Here is a 26,656-nt window from a genome sequence, read left to right as displayed (position 1 = left end):
GCAGAAATGGGACTTTTTAACTGGTAACCTGAGCAGCTAAAGCCACAAAGGAATCCCAATCCCCACGATGCTGATGTAGGATTATAATCACACAGGTCTGAAGGTGACGGGGACATCACTGGTGTTCATATCACAGCCTGCTGGTAAAGGATCAGGACCCTAAAATAGTTAGTCCCCTTCTCCCAAGAAGCTTAACTTAAATATACTATTAACAATTACTGATTCTATTCCACAAGCATTACAGATTCCCCAAACCCATACCTCTGCTCAAGGTCCTGCATATCCCGACAAAGCCATCGTCGCTGTTCAGCTATTGGTCATTCTTTCACCCAAACCACTATTTTTAATCATTTTATCCAAAGCGAAGTGGCAGAACTTCACAACCATGCTGTGTTTGGAGGTACTGTCAACTTTCCTCACTTCATCACTAGGTTACACCTCATCACGGCTGACAGGTCTGGTACAACACATGCCATGTCAGGAGAAAGGAAGATGCAATAGGTAACCGACCTGCAGCCTGCTCTTCGCCTCGCTCCCTCAGCCACCCGGGGCTTTGCCAGGGTGGGTAAGGCAATTCCCCCTGGCAGCCCTCTGAGCTGGCAGTGACACCCCCATCACCATCAGGGCTGCTGCAGAGGCAGACAGCACATTCCCACCTCTGGCCACCCCCTCAGCTGAAATGCTTTTCCAGGCTTCCAAGACACTGCAAGAGCAGGGAAACCATCCGGTTGAAGGGATGCTGACAAATATTTGTCCTCGTCATTATTTCAAGTGGAAGAAAAAGGTTAACTTGTCTGAGGGAAATAAAAATGTTTTAATTGGAACAAGAACAAATATGAAGTTGTCAGGATGTAAAAATGCAACCTCCATAAAACTGCTCGAGTTTTGATCTATGCAACCAATAAAGATACATTAAAAAAAAACCCCATGCTACACTGTTGTTGACATAAGATCTATGGGAGAGAAACTAAAAGTAAATAAACAATTAGACTTGTTACAGTGTTGATTGCTGAAGATACACAATGGGAAATGATACCTCCCATCTCATACAATTCAACAAGACTGAGGCAAAGCAAATCAAAATATTATTTGTAATATTTCATTTCTATTTCAGATTTGAGATGTCTGGCCATATTAATTTACAAATTTTTGCTTTATAACTATATGACGTCCAATTTATATTTAAGAAACTTGAAACCAAACAGTGCCACAGTAAAGCTTCCTTAAGGCATAATGCCAAAGAAAACCAGAAGGCTGCAGTAAACTGCACTAGTAAACACATTTTGGAAACACCTTGTACAGGGCAGCAAGAATCTCCCTGCTGTATTGTCAGAAGGGCTCTAAGAATTATACTGCAAATCCTGTGTAACAAGAAGTGGATGAAGCATATCAAACCATATACTGTCCTTTAAAATTCCCCATATAAAAACCAGGTTTTAAGAAATCAGGTTGACATCATGTTAGTACTGGAGAGTAAAATGCATTATATGGTGCTTTATCCTCACAATTATCCCCAAAACAAGTAATGCACATCCATAAAATCAGAGCCAAATAAACTGAAACACAACACGGTTGGGAAATGCACTGTTAAGGTACATGGAACCTTATCAACACCAGAGTCAATATGGGGACTCTCATTACAATATTCCAGTCTTTTGAAACCCTATATTAAATTTTATTTAATAATCTACCAGCCATTTCTCCCATTCTAATATTACCAAAGGGCACAGCTAGCATTGTTTGGATGTAATAGTTGACTAATTTTCTGTAGCTTAAAATGGCCTACGCCGGGCTGACACCTAGCTTTCCCAGGAAAACTGTAGGCTCCTGTGCTGCTGATAAGAGGATGCTGACAGAGAAAATCTGCCAAAAAAAAAAAAATCTTCTGCCAGAAAATTCCTTACCAAAATATAAGGTGTCCGTGAAACGCATGAGTTTCAGCAAATTTTATATTACTAACTATTTTCTAGAATGGTCAGTTTCATCTTTTCTCAAAAAAGAAAAAAAAAAGGAAAACCCCCACATTTTATCCAAAGCCATCTTTCACATTTTTATTAATTTACACTAAACTCAGAAAAGCCATGCAGAGTTTGAAAAGCCAAGTTCAAAACAAAGTATATAAAATTTATAACAATGAAACTGATCTAATACACATTTTCATTTCAGAAAAATTACAGAAATGTGGCAAGTTTTGAGTTTTCTGACATTTTAGGTTTTGTTGCTTTTTCACATTTAATACAAGTTACAAACAAAAAAAAAAAGGCACACTTCTAAAAATAATGTCAGCAAAGACCTAGGAATCTAATTTCAATGAGCTTTAATTGCAGGTGTCCGAATAGAGTACAGATCTACTCTGAGGATCATCTGACATACCCACAAGGAATAGCTTGGCACACACTTATTAAGTGTAGATTTAACATCTATTCTTCATTCAACCTATGAATAATTTTACTACTGTTCAGAGGACCCCTTCTGAAAATATTCTGGTTGAGGTAATTTCAACAGGGAGGTGTTTTGCTTTTGCACAAGCAACACTGTACCCATTGTAAAGCTATGAACTTGATTATGGATCTCAAAACGCTGGTCTTTTTCTTTGTTATATACACACCTGTCCCTTGCAATGGTACACAGGCACACACAGATGACTGTCTCTCTGTTGCATGGAACAAATCAGATGAAGCTGAAAAGCCTTCCCCAACCCCATGCTCCAAACCTGGGCAAGCATTTGACTTCCCCACCAACATGCTACCAACAGAGGACACCAGATTAAGAGCCCAACCTCTGAATTTAAACATCTCCAGAGCAGCAGAGAGCGTAAATATATTAAAAAAAAAATGGTTAACCCACAAAATCCCCTGCTTCACCAAAATTCAGACCATGCTCAGGCTGACTATAAAGTTCCCAAGGACTTTAAGAGAACCAGAATTTCATCTTACAATTTTATTAGGAAACCAAAACTTTCTGGCACAACCCCAAAACATCCACCTATCTGTGGGAACTCCCTTGTTATGACTTCCATTCCCCCGTGGCAAATGATTCTGCAAACCAGCCAAATCTCACACAAAGGTTTGCTTCTCCATCACTCCTCTGGAATCCCAGGGTGTAGATGGAAGTAAGGACTGGCTGCCTTGGAAAGCATCCAGGCACAGAGCAATAAGAAAAAAAAAATAAATAAACAAACAAACCCAAAACAGGTAGCAAGACGCCTACCAGCAGCAGAAAATTCCATCTCCTCTGGCAAGTGGGAAAAGGGATGGGGATGCTTGTTTTCGACTGCAGGGCTTGGTGATGGGAAGGCAGAAGAGTATGTGGGATGATGCTGGAGAGATAAGGGTGAAATGTCCATGGGAAGTTCTTTAGGTGGGGGGAAAAGTCAGGTCTCAGGGTTAAGGAACTTGTGGGATACGCAAGTTCAGTACCAGCGCCCACCACAGCTTTCCTGCATGCCTTAGCTCCAGTCCAATGTTTCCCTGTTCCAAGGATTTATTGGGGGAAAAAAAAACCAAAACATTCCTGTACAGCTGCTGCACTCATGAAGTCTTACAGAGATATTTAGACACTTTACTGACAACTACTTACATAGAACATACTCTTGAATTAACCCCTTAGATGCCCTCCTGAGCCTATCTTCTCATTTACTGGTGCCTTTTCCAACAGCACACAAAAACTGAAAGGCAGCTTTATTTGTTGCTATTTCATCACATATTATTACTGCATCCAAGGTGGGGGCACAAACTCCTCCTGCCCTTACACATTCTGACAGGTTACACTAAATAGTTGAGACCAACAACTTCAAAAGCAGCTAATGAGTCAAAGCACCCACTGACAGTTCTCAAACCAGCCCAGTTTTCAGCAAGGGACTTTCTGAAAATCAGACCCTAATAAACTGTCACAGACTGAGCCCACACAAAAGCTACAAACCACACTAAAACCCTTCTGCAAAAACACATCAGACTTCTGCACGCATCTCCTAAATCCAATGTAAACTAATGATTGTGTGGACAATGCAAAATTAGGGTAGTTAGAAAGTAAGCCTCTTCTTCCAACTTGTAGCAATTAATTCCTAAGTAAAAAATCTTCATTCAGTTTGTTCATTCAGTTGACAATTTTCAATGGCACTGTGATGCTGGTGATGGGTTTTAACTAATTTTCCCACAGAAGCTGATAGCAAAACTCCTGCTAATTAAAACCGCATTCATCTAACTCAACTTCCAAGTGCTCCTGACAATCCCACTCATAACTCCTTGGTGAGCTAACAACCCATTTCAACCTTTTGGAAAATGATCTTTAAAGATAAAACTTATTATGAAGTAATAAAAACCTGATATTTATCTTGCTGTGACAATGAAAACCTATAATAAAGCACAGATGTTCAACCAGAATAAAATCTTACCAGATTAAATCTTACCAGAATAAAATAATAAAAGTGCTCAGCATTAACTGGTCTGTGACCACGCGCCTTACAACATACAAAACCTGAAGAGTAAAGACCGGACAGCACAGTACACCTGTACAGTGTCTCAAATGGACACTTGGATCACATCAAAAGAAATCCACGTACTACTTTTAAACCAGCTCAGCCCCCCATCTGACAGTTCCCCTCTGGATGGGCTAGGAGAATGATCTTTAGATCCAAAAGCCATATCCCTGCCTGACCATGTCCCTGTACTACGCACTTTCTAGGTGAAAGAGAGCTTGCAAAGGTTTAGGGTCACTTTTGGTAAAATACACTACACAAACTTACACCATCAGATTTAATATCACAACAAGATTTCCAAATATATTAATGGGAAGATTTGTGCTTGGGTTTTCTTCTGGAGTCTCCCTCTAAACAGATTGCACAGTTGAGTTATAGGTGCCTTCTCAATGTCTTTTCAGAAGACAAGCCTGGGCTGGATGAAACAACATTAATAGCTGATCCTCCAGTACGTACTGTGTCCTGTCACCTACCTCCAGGGCCATCGGCACTGCTGGGATTTATAATCAAATCATGATACGTAACAGACAAATGAGCCAAAATTGTTCTTCATTTAAAATGTCATTAATTCCATTATAATTATATTGACTGTAGTAAAGGTCTGTCATTTTTGAATGGTGCACAAACACTTAATTCCCTGTGACAAGCAGACACATTCAGAAATAAAGACGCAGAGATAAGCTGACACTGGTTCCATGTCAGGGAAGTGAAAACATCTGAAAGGCGTAGCTACACAATGTTAATTAAGACAACTCATAAATCCAGCGAGCTCCAGAAGTGAGGCAGACGACAGGGCATGTCTCACTTCCTCCAAGGAAGAAGCATTTACTGAAACCCTACACTGACAAAGGTAGTTGCCAAAACAGCAGCAATTAATGCTTTCAGCTGCATATGCCCAGCCTATCCAAAATAATTTTAAGGTCAAGCTTCATCCATCTTCATTTGTTTTTAATTTTGCCAAGGTAACTGCGATTAACTTATCAAATTTCAGGCTGAACTACTTTGGGGTCAGGGGAGACGGGAGGGAGAGAAAGGTTAATGCAAAGTCATGTGTTTGCCTTACAAGCCTAAATAAATAACTGCTGGTGATGCAGAACAATACTGCATTTTAAAATAAACAAGAGTCAAATCCCTACAGCTGAAACAACCAAAACACAAGTTACTTTATCTCTTAGAAAGTGGTTGTCAATATTAACAAACATCAGACATATGCAACAGCTGAACTGCACAGAAAAAAACCCCAACCAACCAACCAACAAACCGAAACCACCAAACCCTCACTGTACTCTTTTACTTACAGAAATGCAGCAGAAGCAATATTTCCAGTTCCCGAAAAGAGCTGTAAGCTAGTCTGGGGGCAGCCAAGGGTGCTTAAACCCAAGCAAAGTTCTCGTATCCAAACACCTCAAGCTCCCCGAGCAAACAACAGCTGCTCCTATCCAAAGATGACAGCGCCAGTGTTGCAGGCTCCTTCAACAGATACGAGGCCTGCTTTGCTAAATCAACACTCCAAAAGCAAAACTATCCAGCAAATTCTTGACTGGGAAAGTTTTAAAGCCAGAAGCCACCAGAAATGGCTGCAGACATAGCCGCCACCCTCCAGCGACAGGCAGGCAGTAGTCCCACGTCCCAGTCAAGGCACTCCATCACTCAGAAATGTTTCTCCCAACTCCCTCCCGCACCGCCTGGAGCATGAACTATTGCATAAACCTGCTGAAATAAACCCCATCTTCTGGCTCCCCGTGCTTGCACAATTTGGTATGGCTGTATCGTCCAGCTTTATGTTTTGCCAGCTCCGACTTTTGCATTTTTAGAATATCTGCACAGGTAGCAGGTAGGCTTTGCTAACTGAGGCAACAATGCTTTTCTCTAATGTTCTCATGCAATAAATTGTTGGCTTCTGGAAAACTGGTTTGGATGTGATTTTGTTGGGTCTGCCCCCAAGTACAACTTGGAGATAAAGATCTTGTCATAGCTGTAAAACCCAACACTAAAGCTACACTACAGCCTAAGGTTAGGCTTGTCTATTTATACAACGGTATCCTCAATTTAATGTTCTTGTAGTCCATTTTTGTCTTTTCATACAAATAGTATTTGCAAAAGCGAAATGTCTTTGTTCACACAGACCAAACAGAGCCTTTTTCCCATTATTAGCCTGGAAGCTAACAACTACTTTAGAGCAATTCCAGTACAACGAAATGCTGTTATTGGCTGTTTATGTAACAGTGAATTAACACCACCCCCCCTCCCCGGTACCTTTCAGGAATTCATACCCATAGTGCATAAAATGTACTTTGCGAGAGCTTGTTAATATGGTAAGTGCAAAAGCTGCCTCGATTCAGCAGACTGTCTTTCAAAGCAAACATGCTTAACCTGCAGTTTCAGTCATGGAAGAAATTACTCAATTAATTGCAGACAACAAAAACAACAGGGTTATAACTAATGTACAGTAAATGCTCTGTGGGTGTCATGCAAGCTCATTTCCCAGTAGCGTACTCTCTTACATTCTAACACATTTCTTACCCCACTGCTGTAAAACAGTTTAAGAATGTTAAATATACTTAGATTTCTTTTTTTCCCACACACATATTTGTTTTCTGGCAATGAGTATTATTATTAACCCAGGTAGGGTTTGTCCTCTTAAGAAACACATTTACCATATGCTGTTTTGTAGCACGGTGTTTTTCACACTTTCTTCTAGACCATGCATCAGCTTTTCCAAATTGAAAACCAAGCATCAGAATTCATAAAGTTTTTGCCTGCACTAATGATATCGTTGCAGTGACAAAGGAAGAGACCACACTTTGAGGAGTCAACACCTGCCTCTAGGAATACAAGCAGGCAAAGAGGAGCAAAAAGCTCCAAAGCACAGAAAGACCCATCAGTGGCAACTGCTCCCACTCTGACACCGAGCAGGGGATGGAGTACAGCACTAGTAACAAAAGATAATGAAAAGCAAACTTACCAAAGCAGACACTGACGTCTTCTTCCGTCATTCCTTCCATTCATCTTAAAGACATCTGTCAGTGACTCGATCTAGGCTAGGTATCGGCGCGGGGCTAACGCTTAGGCTCGCTGCCTGCTTACTGCTGGCGGGTTTGCAGAGTGTGTTTATACACACAGCTCACGATTAGCACGCTAACAACTAACTGCCATCATAAAATATGCAGATGCACATTAAGAGAACCCCCTCCTCGCACGTGACACTAGCAAGACCCCAGAAACGCTCGTGCCACCCCTTCCCCTCGCCACCAGCCCAATGCCTCAAACCACACTCCCCCCCCCAGCTTTGGGATACCTTTCCCGGCGCAGACCCCCTGCCATACCTCAGCCCCCCCCACCCCCCCACCCCAGCTTTATTTTATTTAACACGATGCCCGCAACAGTTGGGAGCTGCCGGCTCGCTGCCGCTGCCCGGCAGGTCCGTCACCCCCCGGGACACCCCGGCGACCCTGCCACATCACGTCAGGCGCAGCGGAGTGCCGGGTTAAGACGTAATCTGCCTCCCCGGCTTACGGATCCCAGGAATCCTCCCCCGCCATCTCGCCATGGCAACGGCAGCGACGGGGAAGACGGGCGGCCGCTTACGCAAGAGCAGCGCGCCGAGCCCTGCCGGCAGGCACCGGCCCTCCGCTCCGCACCGCTCCGCGGCCCCCCGTACACCCCCGCTCCGCGCCCGCGGGGGAGCCGGCAGAAGCCCGCGGGTCGGGTTCTGCTCGGGGCTTCTCTTTGTGCGGTTGGTTGATTTGGGTTCTTTTTCCTGGTTTGGTGGGGGTTTTCCTTTTTATTTTCCTTTTACTTTCCTTTTTTTTTCCCCTTCTCGTTGCCTTTCCTTTTTCCCTTCTCCTCTCCTTTTTTTCCCCCCTCTCCTCTTCTCTCTTTTTTCCCCTCTCCTCCCCTCTCCTTTTTTCCCCCCTCTCCTCTTCTCTCCTCTTTTTTCCCCTCTCCTCCCCTTTTTCCCCTTCTCTCTTTTTTCCCCTCTTCTCTCCTTCTTCCCCCTAGCCCCCTCTCCTTTTTCACCCTCCCCCCTCCTTTTCCCCCCTCCCCCCTCTCCTTTTTCCCCTTCCTCCCCTCTCCTTTTCCCCCCTCCCCTTTTTCCCCTCTCTCCTCTCCTCCCCTTTTCCCCCTCTACTCTCCTTTTCCCCCCTCCCCTTTTTCCCCTCTCTCCTCTCCTCCCCTTTTCCCCCTCTACTCTCCTTTCCCCCCCCTTTCCTTTAGTTTCCTTCCCCCCCTTTCCTTTCCTCTCCTCTCCTCTCCCTGCTTCCTTTGTTTGGGGGTTTTGTTTTGGGTTTTGGGGGTGGGTTTTTTGCATTTCCCACAGCCAACCACCCCCCAGCTGGTGTAGATGTAACAAACTCCAACCCCATCTCCCCACCACGCCACAGGGACCACAGCAGAGCCCTTCATCCACAACGCACAATTCCCATTCCTACTTCCCATTAACGGGTGCAGCAGAAAACTGTTTGCACATTTCACTTCTCTGAATCCATCACCCCGGGAGGGCAGGGAACTGGCAGATGAAACGCAAGGTGCGGACTTTGATCGTGCAACCGGACCCATGCGGGCTGGATGTGGAGCACCGTGAAGGTCAGCCTAGGCCGATCAGATTGCAGCGAGCGAGCCGTAGCAAGCAAGCCAAACGGAGGTGGAAAAATCTATACACCCAGCTATCTGCCAAGAGATGAAAGAAAAGTTTGCCTTTGGTGCTGGGATTTATGATAAAGGTAAATGAAACTGTAATACAACGCTTGCCAAGACACTTAGGTCTTCCTTCAGGAAAACAGTTAAGCATGTGCTTAAAGCCATTACTATTCAGGGCAGCCCATAAGCATTTGCTGAAGGTTAAGCATAACGTTCTTACACGGGAGCCCTTAAGTACCGTGCTGATTAAGGAGGTTTTTTCTTCTAAATCTGAGCCACTCTGAACCACAAAATGAATTGCCCTCATTATATTTTAATATAATCTCTGTCTTCTTTCAAATAAAACCAGAGAATGCAAACAGAAAGTAAGTCTTATTTTACATTAAGAGGATAAAACCCAACTTTACATTCTGTTGTGTTGGGGTTTATTCCTTAAGATCAACAGGCTGCACAACACCATGCATCCCCATAAACGAGCAGCTTTCATGAGGAAGAAAGTGAGCACACAGAAAAGTGTTTGCTCTGCTACTCCTAAACCCTGGAATTCCCTTGATGTGCTGTTACAAGCCAGAGAGGATCACACGGAGCAATGCATACATACATATGGTTTATCCACTGATCTCTTTGAAGCAAACCTTAAAACACTGTAGATGGTGAACATATTTCAGCTATTAAAGGTCGTGGATAAGACAGCTATTTATCAGTTCAAGTAAGGTCACCGTTACATCCACAGGCAGAGGGCTTTGCCTGTTGCACAAATGACACTGCCTGCCCTTAATGCCCCGAGAAACTTTTGAGAAGCTAAGCATAATAAACTACAAACCTTACACATAAATGCTACATCTCATTGATGGTCAGCAGGGAGGTATCGTATCATGTCTGCAATGGCTTCAGGTTCTGTTTCACAGCACACCGCCTCTCCTCAGCTCTCCGGCCAGCCATTTCTTACAAAGAAATTGTATCTCCTGTTGGAGGTAGCAACCTTGCCAACTAGTGAATCGACAGTTGTGGCTTTTCCTGAAAACCTTGCTGTCATTTAGAAATACCCTGCTCCACATACTAAATAAACTATTGGTTTGTTTCTTTTCTTTATATATGCAGAAAAATGGACCTTGCAAAATTGCCTGTGCCAGTTTTACCCTTCGACTGGAGCTAAAATCAGGGTGTCAGTTGAATTCTTTAATATACAGTTCTGAAGGAAAACATTTTTAAGTTAACTCTTCTGTTTCCGTTTCTGGGAGATCTTGTGAGAGGCAGCCAAATCTCCTAGTACAGGTCTTGAGACAGACAGCAAAGTACCAGGGCAGAAGGTTATGTTGAGGGCATGGTGTTTCCCATTCTTATTAGCCATATCCAAATGCTATGGGCAGGCAGGAACATCTTTACTATATTCACTTCCAGGAAACTTTACCTTTTCTCCTCATTTGCAGTAATTTGCCCTGCAAAATCCTAAGCTAAAGGCATCACCTTGCTGGAAATCTTCTTGTTATAAATGGATAAGGAGAAAGAAGCAAGAGACAAATCTCAGATGTCTGTCCCTAAATGACTAAGTTACCTTTCAGGAAATACAGGTCTTGCCATGCTCCTGTACCTTGGCATGGGATGGGAGGTGGACAAAAGAGATAAAGTTTGAAACCCCAGTGCCCCAGCTGTCCTCATGTGCCCCACAGCTCTTCAAAACAGGAAAGCAAACCGAATACATATGTTAATGACCTTCTTTCATTTAAAATAAAATCGTATTTTTAAAAAAATTGTTCATAAAAACAATAAAAAGAACGCCACGATCATGCTGCAAAAAAAAATGAAAGTGCATTCAGCTGTCCATGGATAGTAAAATTACCCATGAACTTTACAAAGTGCCTCCTGGCAGTTGTGTTTAATCACAAGACTTCTGTTTAAACACAATAGGGCTGCATAAAGGGAGAGAAATTAGATGTCCAAAGTCTTTCCCACCACTCTCACAGCTTAAATACCTACAGGCACTAAATCGACACAAGTAACATGAAGACATTAGGAAGTAAATAACTACAATTATCACCACTGCACAGAGAAGCTTGAAACAAACAAACAAAAACCCAACAAAACAACAGCAACAAAAAAAACAAACAAAAAAAAAGAAAGATCAGTATGAATGCTCCTAACTCTAAATTTGTGAAACAAACCTAGAAGAACATGCTTTCTTATGTGAAATCATAGCAGGACCCAAACGGCTTTAAGACAAAGTGTACATGAACTGCTCCCTCCTGTGAAGGCTCAAAATTGGATGCTCAAGTCAACTATCAGTGACTTTTCCCACAGAAGTGGGACCTTCAAGAGACCATTTCCACTGCCACCTGATTCACAGCAATGACCTGGTAGCATGTGGTTACCATACGAGCTTCTCTGTCCTCCCCAAAAACGGGGCACAAAACGAAGGATGCTAACTGTTTTCAGTCACTAGTGACTGGAGATGACAGCACTAGTATTTCCGTATACTTCCTTCTTGGAAGAGTATTTTAACGGTCTATTAAAAAATTAACTAGTCATGAAACAAAAAGAGATTACAAACTGATGATCCCTATTTTCTAAAGTTGAACTTCCAATCTCTTCTACTGGAGTGAAAGTCCGACTGATGAAATCAACCTTGAACTGTGCCCTAGTGTTGCTTTACTCATCAGTTTTGGAAACGAAAGAGCACCTCGTCCCAGACACTGCAGTTTAGCAATTCATCTGTATACATGTCCTGATGCCAATGTCAAAAAGGGGGAGCAGAAAGCTTCAGCCAGCCAGTATCCAAATGTAAGAATTCCCCCAATCCATGACACTGACTGGAATCACACTTGTAAGGGATGCCAGAGCAGTTACGGTCATGGCACCGTGACCTGACCGTGCTCCCAACACAGCAGTCTTCAAAAATGGGTCTCGGGAACAGCAACCAGTCACCTAGATACAAAGTGTGCGTGTGGAGAGTAAAAAGGAGGAGTTATTTACCATCAACACATTCAGCAGAACTCAGACTGCACCATCCCATTAGCTCTCCCAGCCATCTCCAGGAGCAGGAAAGCCGACCAGAGAAGAGCGCTCAACTGGAACTCACTGGCAGAGGAAAGGGGGGGGGGGGGGGGGGAGTGTCATAAGGGCCATAGTTCTTCTCACCTCCCAAATTCCTCAAAGAAAAAACGGGTATGTTGTGCGTGCATATTGATCCTCTCTCTAATCTCAGCCACTTCAACTGTTCCTGAATGCTAAACTCTGTTTCAATTGAAAAAACAAGGAACCCAAAATCTATGAATTCATGATGTATAACATACAGCTGTCACAAGACACAACACCACAGATACAGGAAAAGAGAACTATTTAATGGAGTATTTTTTCCATTTTTATCTAAGGAACTTCCAAACAATGAACAGGCAGAGAAGAGTTCATTATACTGTCTAGTGTCACCCGAAGTCAGATTGCAAGGTATGTTATAAAAAGACAGCACTTCTTTGGAACTGCTTTAAATATGACCGAATAAAAATTCCTCCCTGGGTTTGAAATAAACTTAGATAGCTTTTCCGATAGTTTGGTCCTGTTACACTACGATGTAAACCAGGTACAACGCAATTTTGAATCATATTCAAACAAGGTACCTCAACCAATTTAAACTATATTTAGACTGCAGTATTTTTACTACGAAAGAAATCTAACAGAGGAACAACATGCTTGGAACATCTGTCGCAGTGATTGAAAGAACTCTACGACAGGAATAGCAAACACTTATTTTCTTTTCTGAGATGCTGTCAATCTGTTGAACTGAAGTATTAGTGAAGTAGATTGTTTCTAAGACGTACCTCACTCTGGCCTGTCTTCTCCAAAACAAAGACGATTAAAATACCCCCTTGCTGCACAACCTTGTCTGCTTGCTTATTATTTAGCTGCTATCTCTGTATCAGGGGGAAAAAACTTTGTCAAAGCTAGTAAGCATGTTACAGTATTTTATATATATATATATAAAAAAATCATTTGCCTCAGTCTAAAAACCTCCACCTAATGAAATCCAAATTTTAACATGTGTCAATTATTATTTACATTTAAATCATCAACTGTATGACTCAACAGAATTCCTAAGAGACAGATCCCTAAAGCAAGGCTGTGTGTCACGCAGAGTATTCTGCAGAGACAATGAGAGCCACAAGTATTTATGACACAGCTTTCCAGTTACTCTGTGGAAGATGACAACGGAATGGCTGCTCACCCTGGTTGATGGCTGGTTCTCCCGGATGGGTTTCTATGTTCCTTGCTCCTTAGGTGGTCCAAATCAAGGTTCTTTCCTACAAGTGTCCTGCCTGCCCAGACCACACAGAGGTGTCTTCTACGTGAGGGTGAAGGGAGGAGTCTCTGGGGCTGTGTTTGGGCTCCCTTTTGAGTACAAAGGTAAAGGAAATTGAGACACCAAAAAGCCATGGCATGACTCGTAGGGTTGTTCTTGGTGCACTGAAGATGCTTTTAGTGTATTGTGGTGGGCTCACAAGTTCTCAGTCTTCACAGCCACAGGTCCAACCGTGGGCAACCAGCAAGCAGTACCTCTTCTCCCTGTCGCCAGGCTGAGGTTTCAACCGCATCACCCGGTGACAGCCATACACACTGCTCTCCTGAGCAAGGAGCTGCGGGGGCCCTTAAGTCAGGCATGGAATAAGCGATCAAGACCACTCCGCATTACCCCTGCCTGACTGGCAGCAGGAGAGCACAGCAGAAGGAGGCATGTCTCCCTTGAGCTCTGGTGGAATAAACCCCGAGGCTCAGCCAGTAGAAGACGGTCCAGTAGGCTGCCAAGACGAAAGAATGCCTTTGCCAACCAACAGTGGTGCTGCCTGACATGAGACATGGTGGCGAACTGGGTTCAGGAGAGGTGACTGTTACTATTACTGATATTCTTGGACCAGCCTGGGGAAGTTTTTCACCAGGTCACAGCACTGCCAGCTACAGCACCAGTGTTTTCAGCCACAGCTGAGAATGCCACCGGTTTTCTATCCCAAGAAAACAAGATGTAAAATGGTTTAGGAAATGTTGTGATGGCAATGAAGATGGAGACTTCAAAAAAGCAGCCAAGCAGTTTCTGAGCAGTGGATATGGTTGTAAAAGCTTTCTGAGAAACTTCAGTATCAAATAGCTAAGACAGAACAAAGTATCAGCACTCAAGGACTGAAATTACTGCACGAAGGGAGTGAAATGCCAAACCCTTGAAATTCTCAGCTGATCATTTGGGGGGTATCAAACAAGGACCAGAATACTTACATATTCAGCTAAATAATTTAAAATCCTACTTCCTTTTCATATGTAAATATTCATGTTAACATATATTACGCTAAAAAGATTCATAAGACATTTATATATAAAACACAGACTTAAAAGCGGAATTTATCCCTCTGCATAATGTTTTCTTGTAGATACAGGGCTCTCTACTTCAAAAAGGACTGCTACACAAAGGCATCATTGTTAACTTCCAACCACTGCATCAAAAATATTTAGTGTACCAATACAAAAATTTTCACAATTCATCTACAATTGGGAGCTAACGTTGGGTTCTTCTGCAAACGATTTTGGAAAAGATGGTGGACGTGTAACTTAATGGGGTGACGCCAACACCTGCCTTATGGCACCCTCCTCCACCCGTGGCTCAAACCCTACCGTACCTTCATCAAAACCGATGGATACAGATCCTACCTTCCTGAGAGCAAAGACTTGATTTCTCCTCACATCCATTGTCCTTTTGGAGTGGTCTCCTTTGAGCTCTGCAGGGGCATGTCAGCTTTTGCTCCTGCTCTTTTTACCCCTCCTTAAATTTCAGCAGAGGGACTTCAGCAAAAGCTATTTTAAACTGCTTGTGGAGAGACCTGGATCCACATTTCCAGAGCAATAAAAAGGTAGGACAGAATTTTCTCTGTAGGTAGCAGACAGGCAGAGCTCCTTTTTGACTAATTATTTTAATGCTGCTGTGGTTTTGTTGTAGTATTAATTATGCAGTAAGGCGCCCACAGCTTTGTATAAGCATCTTTTTGAATTATTTAAAACAAAATAAAAGGGAAACAGCAGCAGTTACTCAGCATTTCTGCAAACTGTGCAACTCAAATTTTATCACCGATCACAGAACATGCTCAACAGCAAATAATGTAGTCATAGCATACAGGCCTTGAAAGACGAAGCACAGGTCAATTCTATAGCTGATTGTCCCTTCACAGCAATGCACATGCTCAGGGATAGAAGCATCGTAGGGTCACTAAGTGTACTACTTCGGGGATTCAGCTGGTTAGTTTCTTTTAAAAAAAGCAACAACAAAACAAACAAAAAACAACCCCAACCGCCTAAACCACACCATAGCGTAAGTGGAAAAGACATGTCAAATTAAACAATATCTCTCTATGCAACTCTTGAAGTTCTAGTTCAAAATAGCCCAAAGTGAAAGACTGAAAGAGAAATAAAGCTCCCAGATTCCTATGCAATTTCAACCCAGTCCTTGGTCAACTCAGTAACAGTTGGGTCAAAAATGATAAACTAATACAGCCGATATTTGACAACACTGTTTTCCAGCCACAGTGGAGTGCCCTTCCCTCCTGCTCACAAATCCATCCCAGCCCCTGGTCCCTGCACAGCTCTGAAACCATCCCCTTTCACGCCCACAATGGAAGCCACATGGGGTAGCAGGTTTTAGAGAGTTCCCTTCAGGCTAACGAGGAAATGTTGAAATGAACCCAGGTGCAGTCATAGCAGTGTGACTCTCCAAAAGAAAGCATTTAGAAACAGATTCATAAACAAGGGGATTGCGGCTGTCAGTAGGGGCTTAAGGTCCATAATCAGGATCAGACAACACAAGGCGAACCGCAGCGTTCGCCGCAGGAGTTACTACACCTCTGTCCTTTTTCCAGCAACTTCTGCTGACTCAGGACTACAAACCGCTGACATCCCTCCTGGGAGTGCTCACCAGCACACTCCTTTACACACACACAAAACCAACAATGTGAACATGGAATGGAGTTTGAAACAAGTATATGTCAAAGAACTTTTTTTAAAAAAAAAGTTCCATGCTTTAACCATCTCTCTTTTTTTCAAATACTCACATTAAGTGCTACACTGAATAAAAGCAGCTGAACAAACAATCTTGGGATTACTGGAAAAAACACAGTGGTGAAATTTTGCAGGATTTTAGCCCACTACAGAGACCCACAGTTTTTTGTCCAATGTTGAAGACAAATTGTTTCAATGAGTGAGGATTTCCCCACTTTCCAGAAAGGAAGAACTCACTGTGTATGTGTGGCACATCCTAAATAACCACAAGCATCATGGGAGTTATTCTGCAAATGTACCCACCCTGGACACTGCACAAGCAACCCTGCCATTCAAAATGTGGGATAAAAAGACTACAGGGAAAGTACCACTTCTTGAAACTTACAAAATTACTGTTACATAAAAAATACATACAAACAAAACCAAGAGAATTTATCTAACACTTTATAAAAAAATCACTTGAACTGACATTGTTTTCACAAAGAATATGGAAAGGTCACACAGAAAAGCAACTTGGGCTGCAAAGTGACAGATTTCAGCACGCATCAATCCAAGCAAGCAAATGTTAGTGTTAATAATAATATTGCTAATAATAGTGTCTTCCATACACAAGGAAAACAGACTTCTTTGGCTATCTCCTAACCTCAACCAGCTTGTAACCTTGACACCCAAATTGAACTTAAGCAGACACTGCCAAAATCCTTTTGACATCAGATTTAGTAACAGTAGAAAAACTATTCCAAGCTTTGTCTTACCCCCCTGTGAAATATTTTTACAGTTTCGTTAGTTGAGCAGTTTTCCTATAAGTCACTGTTATCTCTTCTTCTATTTCATTATCCCATGTTAGACTCACAACCAGTATTCCATCTCTCATTGACTGCCCAACTTGCACTCTCCCAGCTAAGCAGGAGTTCTGTGGAAGAGAGCTAGAAGTTAGAGCGCACAATAAGCTAAATATATATCAACAATACTGCACTCTTGCAAAAAAGCCAGTGTTGTGCTGGAACAGACAGACAGTAGTGGAGGTCCATGAGGAAAGCCTTCTGTTGGTACTCACCTTTACTGGGATATCAGCAGGGGGATTTTGGGCAAGTTTCACTGCTGCACCCCATGAAACACGTGCACAAGCCAGAAGACACTCAGAGAAGAGTAGAAAAAGGACAGATTAGGTCAGGGAACTGAAGGGAGACAATGTAGCAGTCTTCAATTCTTCAGAAAGATGATGCAAAGAGGAAAGGAACTTATTTCCATACTATAAGAAGGAAGATTTTACCAAGACACTGAGAAAAGCCTTTGGACAGAAAGAAAAGCACTTGAATAGAATATACATGGCACATATGTGTATACACAGGCATCATATATAGATGATACATATTTTATCTTTTTAATAGGATAAGAACATACATCTTTATATGAAGATACCAGCTGCTGTCAGAAATGACCAAGACTTTGCCAGTCCTGTCTTAGGGTAAGTGGGTTATATCCTTTCTTGCGAACCCAGTCGAGCCCTGTGATTCCGCGTGCAGGCAAACCACTTCACCCTTCTCTCAGCACCAAGTGTTCGCTGAGGGGCCTCTAAGAGGAGCAGTGCCTTTATTTTAGAATGCAGAAGGAAGAGAGGCTTTAGTCCTGCTGTCCCTGGTAATCCTGTGCAACGGTCAGGTACAGCCTGTCCCTCAACAGTAAGTCTAAGGCAGAGTGATGAAGCGCCGTGTGCAGTACTGCAAGTCACCTGAAATGCACAAAACCCCCAAAGTCCACGCAGTTAGCTACAACGAAAATAAAAGCGGGGGTTTGCAGTTAGATGCTAAGAGGGCTACAAAGAGGAAAGGGCAAAAATCTGCTGGAACCCCGCCTTTCACTTCTGTGCACTGCACCAGCACATGATGCATATTCTTTGAGGACATCAGGTTCCCTGCAGTCTGCTCCTAGATAAAGTATGTTGCTTTTCCCTCTCCTTTGGGTATTTTGTCTATACAGATTACTAGTAGTTTGGAGTTAAAACTATTTTACTTATTTACACCACCTCTCGAAAAACAGGGATCTCTGAGTTGATTATAAGCATTGACCACCCATCAGCTGTTCAAACAAGTTACATCTCCCACCTCACTGTGATTTAGCTACAGCTACAAGCTCGGGTTCAAGCTAAATAAGTTATTTTTCCCATGTTCTCCCACAACTTTCTGCTAAGTTTCCAGGGTGTTTTTTTAATCTACCATTTTCCGCTTTCTCTTCTCTCTTTCCTCCTTCCAACCTTTTCTGTTCTCCACTAGCTGCTGTTCTCCACTGCTGCTCCTAGTTTCTCTACACCATGCCACAGGACACTCCTGGTGTCCCCCTCCTCCAAACATTTAAGAGCAAAGGTCTCCAGCCTTCACTGACCCATCACCAATAACAGCACAGACTAACACTGAAACACCGAGGGCAAGAACAGATTTTGGTTACATTATCAAGGCTGACTGAATTAATAAATATTTCGCATACAGACGGTGTAAAAAAGAAGCAAGCCTGAAGGACTGACTGAAGATGCAGAGAGGTACACAGTTTGGGCTAGTCTTGTGGGTAACACAGAAGCACCCATGGAAATGTTATGGTCACCCTACAGCAAAGCTGTGAAAAATTACTGTGATTTTTATCCCAACCAACTTCGGTCCTTGGGCTGGGGAAAGAAAGGGGTGTAGATGAAAACACCTAACAAAACTTTTTAAGAACAAAGTCATTGCAATAATATCTTAAAAATGAGGGGGCAGAAACTACTGTGCCTCTACGGGACAAAGCACGGGCCAGAGAACAACACAGGTGGCTTCCAAAACATTTTGTGTTCTCCTGTCTCTGGACTGCTGTCAAGGTTGGAGGGGACCTGGCCTGATCTGGGTGCCTGCAACCCACCTGGTTTATGCCAACCATTGCGTATGAACCGCTGCATCCTGAAGGCTGGACCTCCCGACCCCACTCACCCTGACTTCTACCACAGGGCTTGCTAGAGGAGCCCAGGGCTGAAGCACATTCTCCAAGCCAGGGAGATGTCAGCGATCCCATTAAAACCTTTCTAGATTTTTTTTTGTGAAAACTGACAGGTCACCACGCACAGATGTTCCTTTGGTTTTTCCTTTTACGAGGAACACTGAAAGTGTCAGTGTTTTAAGAACTGAAGTTCTCAAAAAAAAAACCAATTCAGGAAGAGCAGAACACCTCGGTAATTACATTACTAACACATTCTTCCCTTAGCAAAGCCTGGTCCACAGCACATATATAATTAAGTTTCAGCAGGTTTTGGAGTCATGTCTCGTGCAAAGAGCAACTGTTGATTTTAACTACAGAGGCTTTTGACAAACAATTTATCAGAACCATTACAGGGCAGATACTTAGTACTTTGTTGTACAGCCAGGACCAAGGGTGCTTAACTGAAAAGTTTATTTCCTTTTGTTGTTCCACACAGGTCCATTAGGATTGCTGTAATACTAGGCTTTGTTTGGTGGAACGTTTCTATATGTATATGTATCCCACACATGCACATATGCGCCAGACTCCAAGGAAAATAAACAGAAACTCAAGCTGTGGTCGTACTTTTATTTACACCAGTCACAGCAACCTTCCTTTTCTCTGAAGGAGCCAAAACCTTATGCAAGGGCAATGGTAGATATGGGCTCTGGCTTCATGAGACATACTTGACAGGGTAACAACAGCTGGAGTGCGCGAGGTTTGCACGGGCTCACCACACAGACATCGCACTGCACTCATGTGGAAAGTACCGAGCAGCCGTGCCTCAGCTCATGTTGTAATGAGAAAGGCCACTTCTTCCTGGTTTGTACAAAAGTTATCAGAAAACCACAGGAAGTTCCCATAGCAGCTAACAAACATATGCTTAGGGGAATACAAAAAAAATAATACATATTTAGATATGTATGCATGTACAAAGCTGTTTTCTTAAACACAAAATAGAGAACTTCACGGGCTAAACTCTGGCAGAAGGGTGGACATCCTGCAACAGCTGCTTTACCAAAACCATGTAGCTAATATGGAAGTTGCCTATGGAAGTTACCTCCTGTTTCCTAAATACAAACTGCACTAGTATCAACAAACTAATGACCAAAATTAAAGAAAAAAAAACCCACAGAACAAAGGTGCAGTGTAGATTAGAAGAAGTGCTGCCCAGCTAAAAATTTCCATTGATCTTAACAGAACTAAGTGTATTTATATAGACATCTAACAGCTAACTTGAAAAAAGCAGACATTAAATTCTGTTTCTGAAGATGTGAGCTAGTGTGCTTGGTTACACAACATGCTATAACTGAGTTTCTTCTACTTGGAGCATTTGGCAGTTATAAAAGGTGTTAGTAAGCCTTTAATTACATCACAAACCTTGTCAGTGTTTGATAATTTCTTAAGGGATTTCACAGAGGAAGCAAAAGGTTACAGAAATCTCAGTTTTTCTTCTTAAGTTTCTAACTTTCACAGCAGCACAATCATGTGGAAGAAGCCAACATGAAGCACCAGATGAAAGAAGGAAAGTAAATACATTTCAAGTTCCCCTTTAATTTCAAAAAATCTAATAGTTTAAGCCAGCTGCAGGAAGCTCTGGCTTAAGACTGAGCACCCGAGGTTAAGAACACTGCTAAGCATTAGCGTTTTGTAAGCAAACCTCTAATTTTGTGCTGTGATAAAGCTATCAGTTACTAGCTGAATTACCTCCCAAGTTCAGTGCTCCCTGAGTTTGGCAGCAAGGGCTGCGTGGACCTGTGGCAATCTGCCACTGAAGACCAAGAAACACTTGTTCTATCCCAGCATACTCTTTCCTAGCTGGGGTCTGCTCCCCACCTGCCCCTGAGAACGTCCATCAGCTGGGGGTGTAAGGCAGGGTTTTTCTCCAAACACTGCAGTCCTTCAAGCTGCTTGAGCATCATGTCCCATCATTTCTCCACAATGCACATTGTAGAGGGTTGGAAAATCTTGCACGGCCTCTTTTATTTTAGCAACAAGAAGAGATGTTGCTGACTACAGAATGACTTAACAGTGCTGCTTTCAGGGGATGCTACTGGCTTTACTACTTTGGGTAAATGTAAATTTACAATGAAGGATGAAACTACTGGTCGTGTAATGGCAGTAACTAGCTGTTCCTGACACATAGCTATGTCCTGCCTTACCAGGGAAAACATAAATATGTACCAAAGAACGAAGCTCTGTCCCTAGAGTCCCCGTAACCTAAATCCAACAGGAAGAAGCGTGCTCAAGAAAAACTCAGAAGGGGAATGTTCCTTCAGCTTTTCTCATATATGCAATGTATGCATGTATAACAATATTCCTGCTTTTGTAGCTCTGGTATTTGTTTTCCATTAGGCATTATGAAACTTACTTTAGCAAATATGTTTTGTGGGTTGTCATCCATAGCTTGTTAACCACTATATTCATTTAGGGACTACACATATGCTTTTTCAAATATAGACATAAGGGGAAGTAAAAATCATGCCAGAGAGCATTGGTTAGTTCCCAGGAAAGACGGCATCTAGAATTTGGCAGCCTTCAGACATGAGAAAAGTACATACACAGTCAGACTTCAAATCTTAAGTCATTTGTGTGGGCCATTTCTTTTGCCTTGGCGACCCCAACTTCTACAGTTATGAGTAGCTTAAACTGGCCTTACTTTTTAATACAAAATGCATAGAGTGGTTTCCTTTAGCTATAGCACTATTGTACTAGAAAATGATGTTTGCAAAACACCTTCCCACAATTCAGAGTGCTTCCAAAAACTTGTTTTTACTGGACACCTGATAAAAATACTGCTGTAATTCATACATTGCTACCAAACCTCTTAGAGAAGGGCAATATGGTCGGTAAAGATAAAATAATGAATGAGTTATCATTGGGTTTCCATCAGAGAGGGAGAAGTGGTCACACCAAATCACCAGAACGCACCGAGACCTGGCCTCTACCACCCGATGGAAAGCAGCACACAGATCCCCGAGGTCATGCTGAAATGATTTAAACTACCTTCACACATCAGAGAGGCACAGAGGTCATGGATCCTCCCAGGAGCCACCACCAGCAAAGCCGCCTGTGCTCCATGAGGCCTGGCTCCCTGCTCGGCCAGCTATCGGCTTCCCAGCGGGAAGGCCCAGCCCCGGCCGTGCTCCCCAGCAGCCTCAGTGACAGCGGCCACATCCAAGCAAGGAACCTCTATCTCACATTCACACACAGCAAATAATAAACTTCTATATTATGCTAACGACGAGGCTTCCTAATTGGGAAAAATGCACCCGCTCCAAGCTAGCTGGCTTGTTTGTTGGTGTTCTCCTTGGTTTTGTTACAGCCGAGGTGAAAGCATCTTGGATTAAACTTACAGCGCGTTTTTTTTTAACAAAAATGTACTGTTGGTTCTGTAAAAAACCCAACCCAACCCAAACAAAAAACAAAACAAAAAAAAATCCCAAACACCTGCCATCAGCAAGAGTATCTGCCTAGGTGTGGACAGCAAGAGGAAGCTCCCACCAACCGTGCCCGCCACGCTCCCCTCGCAGCGCCACTGCCCCCATGGCGAGGGCCAGCTGTCCCCGGGCTCCCCGTTCCCTGCCCCACCGTCAGGTCCCTCCCCGACTTCAGGGCACGCTCCCCCAGCCAAGATGGGGTTAATCACGCACACGCAGCCCTGTGCTGGAGAGCATCGCTGTGCTGGGGAACCAAGCACCATGCCAAGGCCAGTAGCATAACCGTCCCTCAGCCGCAACTCTTCCTCTCAGAACTGCTCCATCCCTTGCTGTGCGGGAGGGACAGCCATCTCTTGGTGGCCAGCCATGGGCTGTCACAGAATCACAGAACGGTCGGGGTTGGAAGGGACCTCTGGAGAGCATCCAGCCCAGCCCCTGCTAAAGCAGGGTCTCCCAGAGCAGGCTGCACAGAGCCGTGTCCGGGTGGGTGTGGGATGTCTCCAGAGCAGGAGACCCCACAGCCTCTCTGGGCAGCCTGACCCAGGGCTCCGGCACCCTCAAGGTAAAGAAGTTCTTCCTCACATTCAGGTGGATCTTCTAGTGTTGCAGTTTGTGCCCGTTGCCCCTGTCCTGCCACTGGGTGCCACTGAAAGGAGCCTGGCCCTGGCCTCTTGGCACTCCCCCTTAAGATGTTATTAAACAATGATAAAGGTCCCCTCTCAGTCTTCTCTTCTCCAGACCAAACAGGCCCAGCTCCCCCAGCCTTTCCTCATCAGGGAGATGCTCCAGCCCCCTCACCATCTTCATAACCTCCGCTGGACACTCCCCAGCAGTTCCCTGTCCCCTTTTTGCTGCTCAGGGAATGGCCCGTGCCCACTTTGGCTTGTTTTTAAGTCCGTTTGGAAAGAGACAATGTTTAAAGACAAGGCTGGGTGCTGGAAGGTAACGCTGTTGAGGGCACAGGTTTAATAGCCATCACTGAAGAGTGAATTTATTTTCTGTTGATGCATCTACTTCTTCATACTGAACTCTGGGAGGGCTCTAAGCAGTGAACTCTAACGTGTAACACATCTGCACGCACGGCCGGGCCCAAAGCACTTAATATGTTGCAATCGCAACAGGTATCTGTAGAAAGAACATATTCTTATCACCATTTAAGATGAAAAAGTTATTTATATTGACATTACAGCAGACCTCTTTGGGAAAGAAGAGCCTTCAAATATGTTCAATGTTTTAAAATCAAAACTAAAGAGTTTATTCTGCAGGCAGTGACTGCATTGTAAAAGGGAAACAAAACCATTCAGCATGCTTCCTTAACGTTTAAGAAAGTAATTAAATACTGTACAGTTTGTAATATTTAATTTGCCTCAGCTTCTGGGAAATAATTAGACACATAGGGGGACATATTCAAATTTCTGATCTAGTCTGCTTGAGAACTATTTAAAGGAAATATTAACTGATATATACATTGCTGAATCCCTCTGCCAATACTTGTTATCCCAGCAGTTTTCCCTCCTATTGCTGTATGAAAGAAACAGCCAACTAATTCATTAACCAGGAGGTGATGATTACATACATATTGTTATCAAAAGCACAAACTACACTTTTTTCCGTTCTCTCAGTTACAGTAATTTTAGGTGCTTGCAAAACAAGCAGACTGAAAATATTCAGCCTGAAATGTGATACTTGAATAATACTTGGGCAATGCCTCCTTAGGAACCAAATAAGACACACAGAAATTCTGTACACTCAAAAGCCCAGCTAACTTCACACAGCTACCAGCTATTCTTGATTAAGTATTCTATTTTAAAAATGGGTAAAGCTGAACAGACAGAGAGCACTGTTTTTTTGTCCCAGAATAAGTACGTCCACAGAGCTGGAACATTCCCTGAATTTTTACATTTATGCTGCCTTTAAATTCAAATTAGTTTCCAAATGCAAAAAAAGTCCCCATTTTCTTTTTTGCGTGGAGTAGCCACAGAAGACTTGGTTATAGGTATAAGGAATGAATGATGCCTCCTAATAAACTGATTCAACTGGGTATTTTTGATTTTACAGCCAACTGAAACAAGCCCCAAAACCACAAAAAATGACTTAGCATTTTTATCAGCACTTCCCACCCATACATGTTTATAATACCCAAATCCGTAGTTACAATAGACTCTCAAATTGTTCTCAATAATTCACCACTGGGATGGCCATAGCCTCATAAAGAGGCTCAAAAACTGCAGGACAGGCTAGGAGCTGAAGACAATTTAGAAATATCACCCCCCAAGGCCAAGTCTGTCATTACTTTAATACGTCAGGTTTGGTCTCCAAGTAAAACTAACAGTGCATGTTACTGTCATACATAATCGCAATAAAGTGTTATAGCTCTAGAAGACAAAGTGCTACATGATTCAATAAAACTCTTCCAGAACATGATGTAACTGAATTATTAAGAGGTAAAGCACAGGCGTTTTCAGGACCCTCCTCATCTGCAAGACCTGTTCCCAGGTAAGCTTGAAGAATATGATACAATCAGCACCTTGGCTGCCACATAACTAAAGGCAAGAAAAGAGAAACACAATCCGAAATTTTCTTTCTTTAATTCTAGGAAAGGCTTCCCTTAGAAAGGGAGCATTATAAGGGCAAAGAGCACCTACACAAAGCTGGATCCTCAAGATTTCTGCAGCTATGAAACCCCTTGGAAAAAATCCTAGTGAAACAGGTTGAACAGAACATACGACAACAGTCTCCAAGAATGTACTTTGTTGTTACGCTTTACATTTTTTGTTTGTGCTAACTCAGTAATCAAGAACTTAACCCACCACCTGGCTGAAATAAAACTAGTTTTCGTTTGAAGTTTCTCCAGCATCTCTAGTCGCTTTGCAAGGTCACACTGAGGAGCAGTGGTATCAAATGCCAAGAAAAAGTAAGATGTTTTGCCAAGCAGACAGTATCCAGGGCCTCCCTGGCACAGGGCAGACAAAACAAAGGCAAAGGCAATCCATGACTCTGGGAAACGCCTGCTTTCATTTATTTAATTCTTTTTTAAGTCCTCCAAAACAAAACGCAGAGACTCATTGCTTTAACTGAAGAGCGTTTTATGCAGCATCCTACTTCTTTGTCAGACAACATTCAGGGTGGCAAGGCAGTGCTTCCAGTATCACCAGCTCCTGCGGTACCTCAGCTGCTCTTTTTCCTTCTTTCCACTGAAAGCAAAACCATTCCAGTTAACAATATTCTGCACGCAGAATGTTAACTACAAAAGGCAGGCAGATTTGCCTTCAGGAAACACAATACCTAATGGCAGGAACTTTTCAGAACTCAATGACAAGCACCTTATCTGCTTTATAGTTCCTAATGCCCCACATCACTGTTACACTGCGAGGCTGGTACGTCACGTAGTATTTTCAGCAAAAACTTTCTCTTACCAGCTCAGTCTGTGCGTAACTCACAGAAGACATGAGTTGGCATTAGGTTCATAAAGGGCAAAACTGAGTATTTTTGTGCAAGTAGGAAATCTATTGCAGCCGCTCAGTATTGCTTCTAGCACTTTATCGTACGGTATTGCTAAGGGAACGCGTCTCAATTCTTCGGTTCGGCTAGCTTTTGAAGGTCTGTCCCAGCAAACGACTGCAATAAGGTATCTTGTTTCCCTTCTCAATATCTAGCACAACAGATGGGATATCCATGCCCAATATTATTCTGTGCAATGTCCTGAGTTATACCACAAATGGCTTATGTAACGCAGCTAAAACAAACTCCTCTTCAGCGATGAATGGGGACTCTGTTGTTGAAGGCTTTGCCAACTACATGCATCATTCTTGGTTCCGCTAACGTTGAGCAGGGACAAAGGCTATATTCTGTCCTTTATGGCAGCACAGCACAGAGATGATGCTGTAAATTAAAGAAAGCACAACACGCTGACAACAGAGTCATTACTACTTTCTCACTCTTGGTTCCAATACAGAAACGTAGCATACAGTTCCTCACATTGTGCTGAAAATAATGGGAAAGAAGGATAAACATGGGAAGGAGAGCCTTTCCATAGCTCAAGAACATAGATGCCACTTCCTCCATCTGGATCCAATTTTGTTGGGTGTTTTTC

At 43.0% G+C, this 26,656-nt stretch overlaps 1 protein-coding gene across 19 annotated transcripts in view; it reads right to left on the bottom strand.

The window, feature by feature from the left end:
• HIVEP1 (HIVEP zinc finger 1) overlaps positions 1-26,656 on the bottom strand; it is a 131,821-nt gene that overhangs the window by 80,303 nt on the left and 24,862 nt on the right. The window contains exon 1 of one of the 19 annotated variants that reach the window (XR_013927048.1): positions 7,443-8,367. The exons of the other annotated variants lie outside the window; for them this stretch is intronic. The gene's annotated coding sequence lies outside the window, so the exon portion shown is untranslated. Of the gene's footprint in view, positions 1-7,442; positions 8,368-26,656 lie in introns of those variants that run through there. 19 annotated transcript variants of the gene reach the window in all.

The sequence above is a fragment of the Falco punctatus genome, assembly GCF_963210335.1.
Source record: "Falco punctatus genome assembly, chromosome: 3".
NCBI classification, from domain to species: Eukaryota; Metazoa; Chordata; class Aves; order Falconiformes; family Falconidae; genus Falco; species Falco punctatus.
This window is presented reverse-complemented; position numbering and strand designations above follow the sequence as displayed.